Source organism: Pristiophorus japonicus, chromosome 10, assembly GCF_044704955.1.
Source record: "Pristiophorus japonicus isolate sPriJap1 chromosome 10, sPriJap1.hap1, whole genome shotgun sequence".
Taxonomy (NCBI): Eukaryota; Metazoa; Chordata; class Chondrichthyes; family Pristiophoridae; genus Pristiophorus; species Pristiophorus japonicus.
In genome coordinates, this window is record NC_091986.1 from 199616934 (window position 1) to 199630584 (window position 13651).

At 43.1% G+C, this 13651-nt stretch overlaps 1 protein-coding gene across 2 annotated transcripts in view; it reads left to right on the forward strand.

The window, feature by feature from the left end:
• The window catches only part of jade3 (jade family PHD finger 3), an 82994-nt gene that overhangs the window by 22845 nt on the left and 46498 nt on the right, over window positions 1-13651 (forward strand). The window contains exon 1 of one of the 2 annotated variants that reach the window (XM_070892491.1): window positions 11921-12008. The exons of the other annotated variant lie outside the window; for it this stretch is intronic. The gene's annotated coding sequence lies outside the window, so the exon portion shown is untranslated. Of the gene's footprint in view, window positions 1-11920; window positions 12009-13651 lie in introns of those variants that run through there. 2 annotated transcript variants of the gene reach the window in all.

Consider the following 13651-nt stretch of genomic DNA (forward strand, 5'->3'; position numbering starts at 1 on the left):
GAAGGACCATGATCTTCTTTTACCTCTCAATTCCTATGTTCGCTTTATTTTAAAAACGTAGATACCCAGGCATAGTCATTATTGGAGATTGGAACATTATTGATTTTGTCATTTGGTCCTCAAATTAAACATATCTAAGCTAAGCATCATCCAAGGCATCTACTCTGTCCCAACAATGTGCCGTTATCAACCTCAAGACTGCTCCTTTTTTTCCCCCACTTCTAGCCTCAACAAAATTACCCATTTCAGGGCAAATTTATGTAAACTTGCATCACTATGAATGAGAGTGAGACTTCTCACGCATTTTATTGTGAAAGGGCTAAAGAATGCTGAGGATATGGAGACAAATAAAACCAGTCCAGGTTCCCACTTTTGAATGGTTGGAGAATTACACTTGGCTGTGATGACCCCCAAAGTCAAACTGCCTTCAAACATTCTTTGTCAAGGTTCAAATGTAACTTGAACGAAATACCAATAGATTGCGACGTGAAACTGTGCCTAGTATCCATAACTGCCTTCCTGGGGAGAGTGGGGTAGTATAAGGAGACAATTGAGGTGTTATACTATATTTGTGATGACATAATTTTGATTAAAATAGTGTATTGGGCTACATGGATTGTAGGAGGTCCCAGTAAAGAGTCTGTTAGGCAACAATATCCCTGTCCATTTAAGGTTGGGTGTACTGAATGGTGCAAGTAGTGTGTCAAAAGAACCAGAGGGAAGATGAGGAGAAACACTTTCGTAAAGCGAGCTGCTATGATCTAGCATGCACTGCCTGAAACAGTGGTGGAAGCAGCTTCAGTAGTAACTTTCAAAAGGGAATTGGATAAATACTTAAAATAGAAAAAGTTGCAGACTATGGGAAAAGAGCGAGGGAGTGGGACGGACTGAATAGCTCTTTTAAAGAGCCAGCAGAGGCACAATGGATCCCTTCTGCACTACAAGATTTTCTGAATTCTAAATGTCTTTATTTGTTAACTTAATAGCATGTTATTTCTGTTGCTATGTACGAACAACAAATATTTTCTGCATTTTTTCCTCTGGATATGACACGGTCAGTTGGAACTGAAGATGGTAGTCTGGGAATACATCAATATCATAAGGATGTCCCACACAAGGAAGTTTAAAAACCACTCCTGGAGCATTATTTAAAATGTCATTAAAACTATTAAATGGCAAGAAAAAAAGTAAATAATTTACCTGTTTAGTTAAATAATACATTTCTATTCAGTGCAACTCTTAAGTTTTAGGGGGTAGCATTGTGGTTATGTTACTGGACTAGAAACCCAGAGGCCTGGACTACTGATCCAGAGACGAGAGTTCAAATCCCACCATGGCAGCTGGAGAATTTAAATTCAGTTAATTAAATAAATCTGGAATTTAAAAAAAACTAATGGTGACCATGAAACTACCAGAGTATCAGAAAAACCCATCTGGTTCACTAATGTCCTTTAGGTAAGGAATTGGCCGATATGCAATTCCAGGCCCATGACAATGTGGTTGACTCATAACTACCCTCTGAAATGGCCTAGCAAGCCACTTTGATATACCAAACTGTTATGTAAAACAATGATAAGAATAACTCCTTCCCTAACAGCAATGTGGAAGTACCTTCACCTCACGGACTGCAGCAGTTCAAGGCTGCGGCTCACCATCACCTTCACAATTAGTGTGTCAGCTGAGGATCAGTGGGTAGCAGCCTGCCTCTGAGTCAGAAGTCCCTCTCCAGGGACTTGAACACAAAAATTCTTGGCTGACACTTTAGTGCAGTACTGAGGGAACACTGCACTGTCGGAGGTGCCATCTTTTGGATGCGATGTTAAACCAAGGCACCGCCTGCTCTCTCAAGTGGACCGTAAAAGATCCCATGGCACTATTTAGAAGAGCAGAGGAGTTATCCCCAGTGTCCTGGCCAATATTTATCCCTCAATCAACAGAACAAAATAAAAAACAGATTATCTAGTCATTATCACATTGCTATTTGTGGGAGCTTGCTTGTGCACAAATTGGCTGCTGCGTTTCCTACATTACAACAGTGACTACAATACAAAAGTACTTCATTGGCTGTAAAGCGCTTTGAGGCATCTGGTGGTCATGAAAGGCGCTTTATAAATCCAAGTCTTTCTTTCTAAAACTGTATCAGTGGGAAGCAAAATCACCTAAGAGTGACACCGCAGTTGTAATGCAAATGCACCCTTTCAGTTTACATAATGGTTTCTATTTATTTCATCAGATTAATGATGATTCTTTCCCCCCACTTGGGCTGATTTAGTTTGACTTGGTTTGTTGTTTTTTTCTATTGATCGGCTGTAACTGACCAACAATCAATCGTACTGCAATATTGTTTGACTCAAAAATCAATGTTCATTAGTTCTGAAGCTTCACAATCTTATTTTAAAACAAAAATTCATTTATAAACAAGTCACACAGTAAAAAGGAAACATTACTATTTTAAATTAGGTCCACTTCAACAAAGCCAATGAAAAGGAAGCAAAAATTGGATTTCAGAGCTGTTTTATGCACTGAAGTTCGCTCATAAATTGCAACATACATATCCTAATTGTGCTGTTTTGATTACAAAATAAAAATGTGAAAACAGAGTTAAATTTCCAGGAAAAAAAGAATCTTTTGAATGCAGAAAAATGGAAGTGGTGAAGAACTTGCACAGGATACAGGTTATTTAATCAATGGTATACAGGTATTAAACTACGCCCAACAGTTTCACACGTTTACAATTTTGAGAACTGTACAATCCTGCAGTACAGAGTTATACGGCCCACTTTGCACAACTCCCAAATCAAGAAAAAGTCAGCTTTGCACACGAATGGAAATCTGATCGACAGAGTCCATATGCTTGTATATATTATAATAGTTAGTGACGTTATGTTATTCTGTGTGGTATGCCCAAGGGGTCAGTTTTGGGACTGCCACTACTGGTCCTAATTTACATCAATGACTTGGATTCAGAAACTCAATGTCAATTAGTCAAATTTGCAGACTATAGATTAGGAAGAGAGTGAAATCAAAGGAGGCATCACAGGAATGACAGCGAGTTGGGAAAAATATGTATACGGTCAGAACAATAGCAAATGACAATTTTATGCTGACAGGTGGCAAGTGTCACTTTGGAAGGAAAAATGTGCCACACGCATTTCAGAAACGGTGCTTAACTAGCTAAGGAAGAAGCTGAAGGAGACCTTAGGAGTCTTAGTAGACTTGATGCTCAACATGTTCAACCAATACACAGCAGCAATCAACAAATGAATACTAAAATTATATAGCTAAAACAATAAAACACAAGCCATGCAAGTTGCGAGCAAAGTGTACAGTGCTCTGATCATACCACACCTCAAGTACTCTGCAGTTCTGGTTGCCAAGAAACAAAGCAGCTTCTGGCACGAAAGGGAATACAGAAAAGAGCCAGAAGGCTGATCTCTAGTGACAGGAGGACTAAATTAAAAAGACTAACTGAAGAAGCGTGCACTTTTCAGCTTAGAACAAAGGTGTCCAAGAGACGACCTTAAAAAAGATAGTTAAGGGAATGCAAAAGGTAAAAGTGAACATTACTACTGACAGTAGGACAAGGAGACACCGGTTCAAACTAGCAAATGGTAAATTTAAGAGTGATCAACACATGGAATGGACTTCCAGATACAATAGCGGAGGTGAAAAACAAGGACTCATTTAAGAAACAATTAAATGCTGAAATGGGAGACTGATGAAACCAAGATGGACGAAGTGGCCTTCCCCCATCTGTAATTACTTTGTGATCCATCCGACAACAGATGAAGCTGGAAAAAATGCAGAGATCAGAGTAAGAGATGGACTGGTTTATGAAACAGAAGTCTTGCATAATAAATTTACCAGAGATCTTCAAGGAAATGAAGGTCCACAGTCACAACAGAAATTCTAATTAGATTTTCAGCAAGAATTTTGATACTGTACCATGCAAGTGATTAACCCAAAGTAGAGGAAGGCATGGAATAGGAAACAAGCTTCTGGACTGAAAATTGGCTAACCCAAAAAGTGGTTGTGAATGGCGTGACATCAACATGGCAAGGGGCCATTAGTGGTGTGCCATGGGACTCAGTTCTGGGGCCACTCACTGCTGGATAAAGTGCAGATAAAATGATCTGGGGAGAGAACAAAAACATCTAAACTTTTTCAAATTACACTGAATTGGGCGAGGTTCTAAGCAATAGGGAACAGGCAAGAGATTTGATGGATAGGTTGGTATGGTGGGCTGATGAGTGGCAAATGGCATTTAAGAACATAAGAAATAAGAGCATTTGGCCCCTCGAACCTGCTCCACCATTTAATAAGATCGTGGCTGATCTGATCATGGTCTCAGCTCCACTTCCTTGCCCGCTCCCCATAACCCTTTATTCCCTTATCACTCAAAAATCTGTCTATTTCCGCCTTAAATATATTCAATGACCCAGCCTCCACAGCTTTCTGGGGCAGAGAATTCCATAAATTTACAACCCTCGGAGAGAAGAAATACCTCCCATCTCAGAATAAGGGGTCGCCAATTTAAAACTAAAAGATTATGCCCCTTAGTTCTAGTCTCCCCATCAGTGGAAACATCCTCTCTGCACCCACCTTGTCAAACCCCCTCATAATCTTAAACGTTTTGATAAGATCACCTCTCATTGTTCTGAATTCCAATGAATAGAGGCCCAACCCTCATCTCCAGAATCAACCTAGTGAACCTTCTCTGAACAGCCTCTATTACAAATATATCCTTCCTTAAATACGGAGAACAAAACTGTACGCAGTACTCTAGGTGTGGCCTCACCAATACCTTGTACAGTTGTAGCAGGAATTCTCTGCTTTTATACTCTATCCCCTTTGCAATAAAGGTCAACATTCCATTTGCCTTCCTGATTACTTGCTGTACCTGCATACTAACTTTTTGTGTTTCATGCACAAGGTCCCCCCATGGCCCTCTGTACTGCAGCACTTTGTAATTTTTCTCCATTTAAATTATTATTTATTTTTTTTATTATTTCTGCCAAAGTGGATAATCTCACATTTTCCCACATTATACTCCATCTGCCAAATTTTTGCTCACTCACTTAGCCTGTCTACATCCCGTTGCAGATTTTGTGTCCTCACAATTTGCTTTCCCACCCATCTTTGTATAATCAGCAAACTTGGCTATATTACACTCGGTCCCTTCATCCAAGTCATTAATATAGATTGTAAATAAATAGTTAAGGCCCCTGCACCGATCCCTATTGGGGTTATTGATAGGTACCACACTAAAACCATCCATGCAACGTATAGCCTCAATAATAAAAGCTGTGCAACTTGAGTTGGAGTACCAATCCCAGGAAGTGATGATTCTATACAAGTCATGAGTACAGTCACACCTGGAGTACTCTCCACAGCCAGATAGGGAATGGAAGACCAACAGGAAGAGCAGTGCGGGGAAGGTAGTGCAGGGGTCCCCTGCGGTCATCCCTCTGCAAAACAGATGCACCGCTTTGGGTAATGTTGAGGGGGATGACTCTTCAGGGGAGAGCAGCAGCAGCCGTCAAGTTCATGGCACTGTGGCTGGCTCTGCTGCACAGGAGGGCAGGAAAAAGAGTGGGAGAACAATAGTGATAAGGGATTCAATTGTAAGGGGAATAGGTAGGCGTTTCTGCGGCCGCAACCGAGACTCCAGGATGGCATGTTGCCTCCCTGGTGCAAGGGTCAAGGATGTCTCGGAGCGGGTGCAGGACATTCTGAAAAGGGAGGGTGAACAGCCAGTTGTCGTGATGCATATAGGTACCAACGATATAGGTAAAAAAACGGGATGAGGTCTTACGAAATGAATTTTAGGAAGCTAGGAGTTAAATTAAAAAGTAGGACTTCAAAAGTAGTAATCTCAGGATTGCTACCAGTGCCACGTGCTAGTCAGAGTAGGAATAGCAGGATAGCTCAGATGAATACGTGGCTTGAGAAATGATGCAGAAGGGAGGGATTCAAATTCCTGGGACATTGGAACTGGTTCTGGGGGAGGTGGGACCTGTACAAACCGGATGGTCTGCATCTGGGCCGGATCGGAACCAATGTCCTAGGGGGAGTGTTTGCTAGTGCTGTTGCGGAGGAGTTAAACTAATATGGCAGGGGGATGGGAACCTATACAGGGAGACAGGGAAATCGAAGGGGGGCAGAAGCAAAAGATAGAAAGGAGAATAGTAAAAGTGGAGGGCAAGACAAAAAGCAAAAAGGGCCACATTACAGCAAGATTCAAAAGGGGCAAAGTGTGCAAAAAGACAAACCGGAAGACTCTGTGCCTTAATGCGAGGAGTATTCGGAATAAGGTGGATGAATTAACTGTGCAGATAGCAGTTAACGGATATGATGTGATTGGCATCATGGAGACATGGCTCCAGGGTGACCAAGGCTGGGAACTCAACATCCAAGGGTAGTCAGCATTTAGGAAGGATAGACAGAAAGGAAAAGGAGGCGGGGTGGCTTTGCTGGTTAAAGAGGAAATCAATGCAATTGTAAGGAAGGATATTAGTCTGGATGATGTGGAATTGGTATGGGTGGAGCTGCGGAATTCCAAAGGGCAGAAAACGCTAGTGGAAGTGGTGTATAGACCACCAAATAGTAGTAGTGAGGCTGGGGACAGCATCAAACAAGAAATAAGGGATGTGTGCAATAAAAGGTACAGCAGTAATCATGGGCGACTTTAATCTACATATCGATTGGGCTTACCTAACTGGTAGCAATGCATTGGAGGAGGATTTCCTGGCGTGTATTAGGGATGGTTTTCTGGACCAATATGTCGAGGAACCAACCAGGGAGCTGGCCATCCTTGACTGGGTGATGTGTAATGAGAAGGGACTAATTAGCAATCTTGTTGTGCAATGCCCTTTGGGGAAAAGTGACGATAATATGGTAGAATTCCTTATTAAGATGGAGAGTGACAAAGTTAATTCGGAAACTAGGATCCTGAACTTAAGGAAAGGTAACTTCGACGGTATGAGGTGTGAATTGGCTAGAATAGACTGGCAGAGGATACTTAAAGGGTTGACGGTGGATAAGCAATGGCAAACATTTAAAGATCACATGGATGAACTTCAGCAATTTTACATCCCTGTCTGAAGTAAAATTAAAACTGGGAAGGTGGCTCAACCATGGCTAACAGGGGAAATTAAGGGTAGTGTTAAAACCAAGAAAGAGGCATATAAATTGGCTAGAAAAAGCAACAAACCCGAGGACTGGGAGAAATTTAGAATTCAACAGAGGAGGACTAAGGGTTTAATTAGGAGGGGGAAAATCGAGTACGAGAGGAAGCTAGCAGGGAACATAAAAACTGACTGCAAAAGCTTCTATAAATATGTGAAGAGAAAAAGATTAGTAAAGACAAACGTAGGTCCCTTGCAGTCGGATTCAGGTGAATTTATAATGGGGAACAAAGAAATGGCAGACCAATTGAACCAATACTTCGGTTCTGTCTTCACAAAGGAAGATACAAATAACCTTCCGAATATACTAGGGGACAGTGGTCTAATGAGCATGAGGAACTGAAAGATATCCTTATTAGGCAGGAAATTGTGTTGGGGAAAGTGATGGGATTAAAGACCGATAAATCCCTGGGTCCTGATAGTCTGCATCCCAGAGTACTTAAGGAAGTGACCCTAGAAATAGTGGATGCATTGGTGATCTTTTTCCAACAATCTATTGACTCTGGATCAGTACCTATGGACTAGAGGGTAGCTAATGTAACGCCACTTTTTAAAAAAGGAGAGCGAAATCGGCTGATTATCGACCGGTTAGCCTGACATCAGTAGTGGGGAAAATGTTGGAATCAATCATTAAGGATGAAATAGCAGCACATTTGGAAAGCAGTGACAGGATCGGACCGAGTCAGCATGGATTTATGAAAGGGAAATCATGCTTGACGAACCTTCTGTAATTTTTTTGAGGATGTAACTAGTAGAGTGGACAAGGGAGAACCAGTGGATGTGGAATATTTGGACTTCCAAAAGGTTTTTGACAAGGTCCCGCACAAGAGATTGGTGTACAAAATCAAAGCGCATGCTATTGGGGGTAATGTACTGACATGGATAGAGAATTGGTTGGCAGACAGGAAGCAGCGAGTCGGGATAAACGGGTCCTTTTTGGAATGGCAGGCAGTTACTAGTGGGGTGCCGCAGGGCTCAGTGCTGGGACCCCAGCTCTTTACAATATACATTAACGATTTGGATGAAGGAATAGAGTGTAATATCTCCAAGTTTGCAGATGACACTAAACTGGGTGGCGGTGTGAGCTGTGAGGAGGACGCTAAGAGGCTGCAGGGTGACTTGGACAGATTAGGTGAGTGGGCAAATGCATGGCAGATGCAGTGTAATGTGGATAAATGTGAGGTTATCCATTTTGGGGGCAAAAACACAAAGGCAGAATATTATCTGAATGGAGGCAGATTAGAAAAAGGGGAGGTGCAACGAGACCTGGGTGTCATGGTTCATCAGTCACTGAAAGTGGGCACGCAGGTACAGCAGGTGGTAAAGAAGGCAAATGGTATGTTGGCCTTCATAGCTAGGGGATTTGAATATAGGAGCAGGGAGGTCTTACTGCAGTTGTATAGGGCCTTGGGTGAGGCCTCACCTGGAATATTGTGTTCAGTTTTGGTCTCCTAATCTGAGGAAGGACGTTCTTGCTATTGAGGGAGTGCAGCAAAGGTTCACCAGACTGATTCCAGGGATGGCTGGGCTGTCATATGAGGGGAGACTGGATCAACTGGGCCTTTATTCACTGGTGTTTAGAAGGATGAGAGGGGATCTCACAGAAACATAAGATTCTGACGGGACTGGACAGGTTAGATGTGGGAAGAATGTTCTCAATGTTGGGCAAGTCCAGAACCAGGGGACATAGTCTTAGGATAAGGGGTAGGCGATTTAGGACTGAGATGGAGGAGCAACTTCTTCACTCAGAGTTGTTGACCTGTGGAATTCCCTGCCGTAGAAAGTTGTTCGTGCCAGTTCATTGGATATATTCAAGAGGGAGTTAGATATGGCCCTTACGGTTAAGGGGATCAAGGGGTATGGAGAGAAAGCAGGAAAGAGGTACTTAAGGAATGATCAGCCATGATGTTATTGAATGGCGGTGCAGGCTCGAAGGGCCGAATGGCCTACTCCTGCACCTATTTTCTATGTAATATCACAGGAAGGATATTTAGGTACTGAGTGCAATGTTGAATACGGCAATTAAACTGTTAACTAGCTGAAGACATTTCAGTTATAGGGAGATGTTGAAGAGCCTGGGATGGTTTCCTCTGGAGAAATGACAGCTCGGGGAACAAATTATTCAAGCATAGTTAAGGAAATAAATAAACTGAATCCAATAGCATGCTCAAGATTGTAAAAAACTCTAAACCAGGAGCATGAGCTTAAGCTTAGAAGAGGGAAGGTGCAATAGTTGATCATTTAGATTCAACTATTTCACATAGCTGGTGATGAACATGTGGAACGAAGGGCACTGGGAAGAAGATGGTGTGTAAAAATTGCATAGGTATAAGAGAGTAGGCAAGAGAAAGCTATTAGTTTTGGGGTCTGGCTCAAGGGATTAGACTCGTTTCCGGTTCTGTATTTTCCTGTCAGCTAAAAGACATTTAACTTAAACTACAAACACAGCCTTGGACAATGGTGACACAATGATGTTAAGAATCAACAATCGTGAAGTTGTCATAAAATCTAATGCTGTTGTGAATAAACTCCTCTGATGCAACAACAATCAGCCAGGTCTTCGATTCGACGCTCAGTCTGTGTTGTGTTCACTGATCAGTGAGGCAGCAGGTAAATTACATTACAACTGGCCACAGTATCTCAGGGAAAAAGCAGAAGGAAGGGAGTGGAGGGGCGGCGTAGAGAAATAAGCCAGGATTCCTAACTCCTGAGCACTATACAGTAACTTGCTGGAAAACACACGCATTGAAGATGGTTTCTTGCAAAATAAGTCTCTTATTTCCATTCACGAGGCTGACAGTAACATGCACGACAACAATAGGCAAGTTATCCAAATTTGTGCAAATGAAAATCTTGTGTATCTACATGTGTAAGCATTCAAACTTATTTTTCCCTTCTATTTCTCCAAAGCAAAACTGATTCATGCTGCAAGTGCCAGCAGCCTCCTATGTCTGTCCATTATTCACAAATGTTAAGCAGTGAGTGATCTCCAGCCTATCTTATTTTGGTGGGACATTTCGGCCAAGCACAATCTCTCTTCACCCAACATCTACAGACCTGCACACTCCAGTAGAGGCTCAATGAATAATCATCCTGTACAGAAATGTGAATATTTTCAGAGTTAGATTTATACTGATCATAAAGTGCAACATGTTTAAAAAGAAGATTTAGTTCCCTGTTGGCCCCATTAGTAAAGTCTCTGTGGAGCTGACTCATATCAGCATGGTTCTCCGCTCAATTGGTCTATGCCAAGTTAATTGACTTCAGTCGTGGCAACAATTGGGATCTGCCAACTGGCCTCACTGCCCTCCCCACCCTGGGCAAAGTACAATATGCAGGATTTCCACTCCTATCTGTTGACTTCCTGCTGGAAAGTGGGTGGGTGTAGACAGCAAGTTAGATAGGATTGAATTAGCCCATGGTGGCCCACGAGTACCCTGCACTCTCATTATCTATGCTCACAAATGAGAATTGCCCGAGTTACCAGAGAGCAGCCATGAAAATATACCTGAGCACCTTCATGAGAAGCAGCGGAGGACATTTAAAAAAATTAATTAATTAGGTGAGAATCAACGTAAGTGTACAACAGTCAAAGTGCTAGGTTCTCCTCACAATGGGAGGAAACCAAACATTAGTAACTTTTTATTTAAATGTCATCTGCAAGGAATTATTGCAAGTATTTATATAGGGCCTTTAACGTAATAAAATGTCCCACAGCGCTTCACAGGTGTATTATGTGACAAACAAATTTGACACCGAGCCACATAAGGAGAAATTAGGGCAGGTGACAAAAACCATGGTCAAAGAGGTAGGTTTTAAGGAGTGTCTTAGAGGAAAGAGAGCTGGAGAGGTTGAGGCAGGGAATTCCAGAGCTTAGTGCCAAGGCATCAGAAGGCATGGCCACCAATGATTGAGCGATTTATAATCAGGGATGCTCAAGAGGACAGAATTAGAGGAGCGCAGATATCTCGGGCGGTTGTAGGGTTGAAGGAGATTACAGAGATAGGGAGGGGCGAGGCCATGGAGGGATTTGTAAACAAGAATGAGAATTTTAAAATCGAGGCGTTGCTTAACCGGGAGCCAATGTAGGTCAGCGTGCACAGGGGTGATGGGTGAGCAGGACTTGGTGCAAGTTAGGACACGGGCAGCTGAGTTTTGGATCACCTCTACTTTACTTAGGATAGAATGTGGGAGGCCAGCCAAGATTGTGTTGGAACAGTCAAGTCTAGAGGTAACAAAGGCATGGATGAGAGTTTCAGCAGCAGATGAGCTGAGGCAAGGGTGGAGACAGGCGATGGTACGGAGATGGAACTAGGCGATTTTAGTTATGCTGCAGATATGTGGTCGAAAGCCCATTTCAGGGTTAAATATGACACCAAGTTTGCGAACAATGTGGTCCAGCTTCAGACAGATGTTGGGAAGAGGGATGGAGTCAGTGGCTGGGGAACGGAGTTTGTGATGGGGACCAAAAGCAATGGCTTTGGGCTTCCCGATTATTTAATTGGAGAAAAATTCTGCTCATCCAGAACTGGATGTCGGACAACCAGTCTGACACTTTATAGAGACTGCGGAGTGGTCAAGAGAAGTGCTGGTGAGGTAGAGCTGGGTGCCATCAGCATAAATGCGGAAACTGACACTGTATTTGGATGAAGTTGCCACGGGACAATATGTAGATAATAATAACAACTTTTATTTATATAGCGTCTTAAATGTAGTAAAATGTCCCAAGGCGCTTGACAACAGTGTTACAAGACAAAACAGATACATTTGACACCGAGCCACAAAGAAGAAATTTAGATGACCAAAAGCTTGTTTAAAGAGGTATGTTTTAAGGAATGTCTTAAAAGAAATAAAGAGAGGCGGAGAGGTCTAGGGAAGGAGTTCCAGAGCGCAGGGCCCAAACAGCTGAAGGCACGATGGTTAAGCAGTTATAATGATGGATGTTCAAGGAGGTCAGAATTTAAGGAGCGCAGACATCTTGTGGGGTTGCGATAGGGAGGGGCAAGGCCATGGAGTGATTTGTAAACAAGGACGAGAATTTTGAAATCGAGGCATTGCTTAACCGGGAGCTAATGTAGGTCAGAAAGCACAGGGGTGATGGGTGATCGCGACTGTGACTTGGTGCAAGTTAGTACACTGAGTTTTGGATGACCTGAAGTTTACGTAGTGTAGAATGTGGGAGGCCGGCCAGGAGTGAGTTGTAGTAGTCAAGTCTAGAGGTAACAAAGGTATGAATGACGGTTTCAGCAGCAGAAGAGCTGAGGCAGGGGCGGAGGCAGACAATGTTAGAGGTGGAAAAAGGCAGTTTTATGCCGCGGATATGTGGCTGGAAATTAATTTCAGGGTCAAATTTCAGGTTGCGAACAGGCTTGTTCACTCTCAGATTGATGCTAGGGAGAAGGATGGAGTCAGTGGTTAGGGAACGCAGTTTGTGGCGGGGACCAAAGATAATGGCTTTAGTCTTCCCAATATTTAATTGGAGAAAATTTCTGCACATCCAGTATTGGATGTTGGACAAGCAATCTGACAATTTAGAGACCAAACAGGGGCTGAGAGAAATGGTGGAGAGGTCGAGCTGGGCGTGGTTCCATGTTTTCGGATGATGTCGCCAAGGGGTAACATATAAATGAGAAATAACAGGGGGCCAAGGACAGATGCTTAGGAGTCACCAGAGATAACGATGAGAGAGTGGGAAGAGAAGTAATTGCAGGAGATTTTCTGGTTACCATTAGATTGATAAGAATGGAACCAGGCAAGTGCAGTCCCACCCAGCTGGACATTGGTGAGAAATAGGAGGGGGCCAAGGATAGATCCTTGGGGGACACCAGGGATAATGACGCAGGAGCCAGAAGAGAAGCCGTTGGAGACGATTCTCGGGCTCCCATTATAGATAAAAACAGAACCAGGCGAATGCAGTACCACCCAGCTGGAGAGGCGTTGAAGAAGGATGGAATGGTCAACTGTGTCAAAGGCTGCAGACATGTCAAGAAGGATGGAGAGGGATAGTTTGCCTTTGTCACAGTCACAAAGGATGTCATTTGTGATTTTGATGAGAGGCGTTTCAGTACTGGGGCGGAAACCCAATTGGAAGGATTCAAACATGGAGTTGCGGGAAAGATGGGCACGGATTTGGGAGGCGACAACACGTTCAAGGACATAGAAGAAAGGAAGGTTGGAAATGGGGCAGTAGTTTGCAAGGACAGAAGAGTCAAGGGTTGTTTTTTAAAAAGGAGAGGGGTGATGACAGCAGATTTGAGGGAGAGGGGGACAGCACCTGAGGAGAGAACACCATTAACAATGTCACTTAACATGGGAACAAGAAAAGGAAGATGGGCGGTCGGCAGTTTGGTGGGAATAGGGTCGAGGGAGCAGGAAGTGGGTCTCATGGGCAGGATGAGCCCAGAGAGTTCATATGGGGAGATTAGGGAGAAACTGGAGAAAGATGTGAGGTCAGGGCAAGGGAG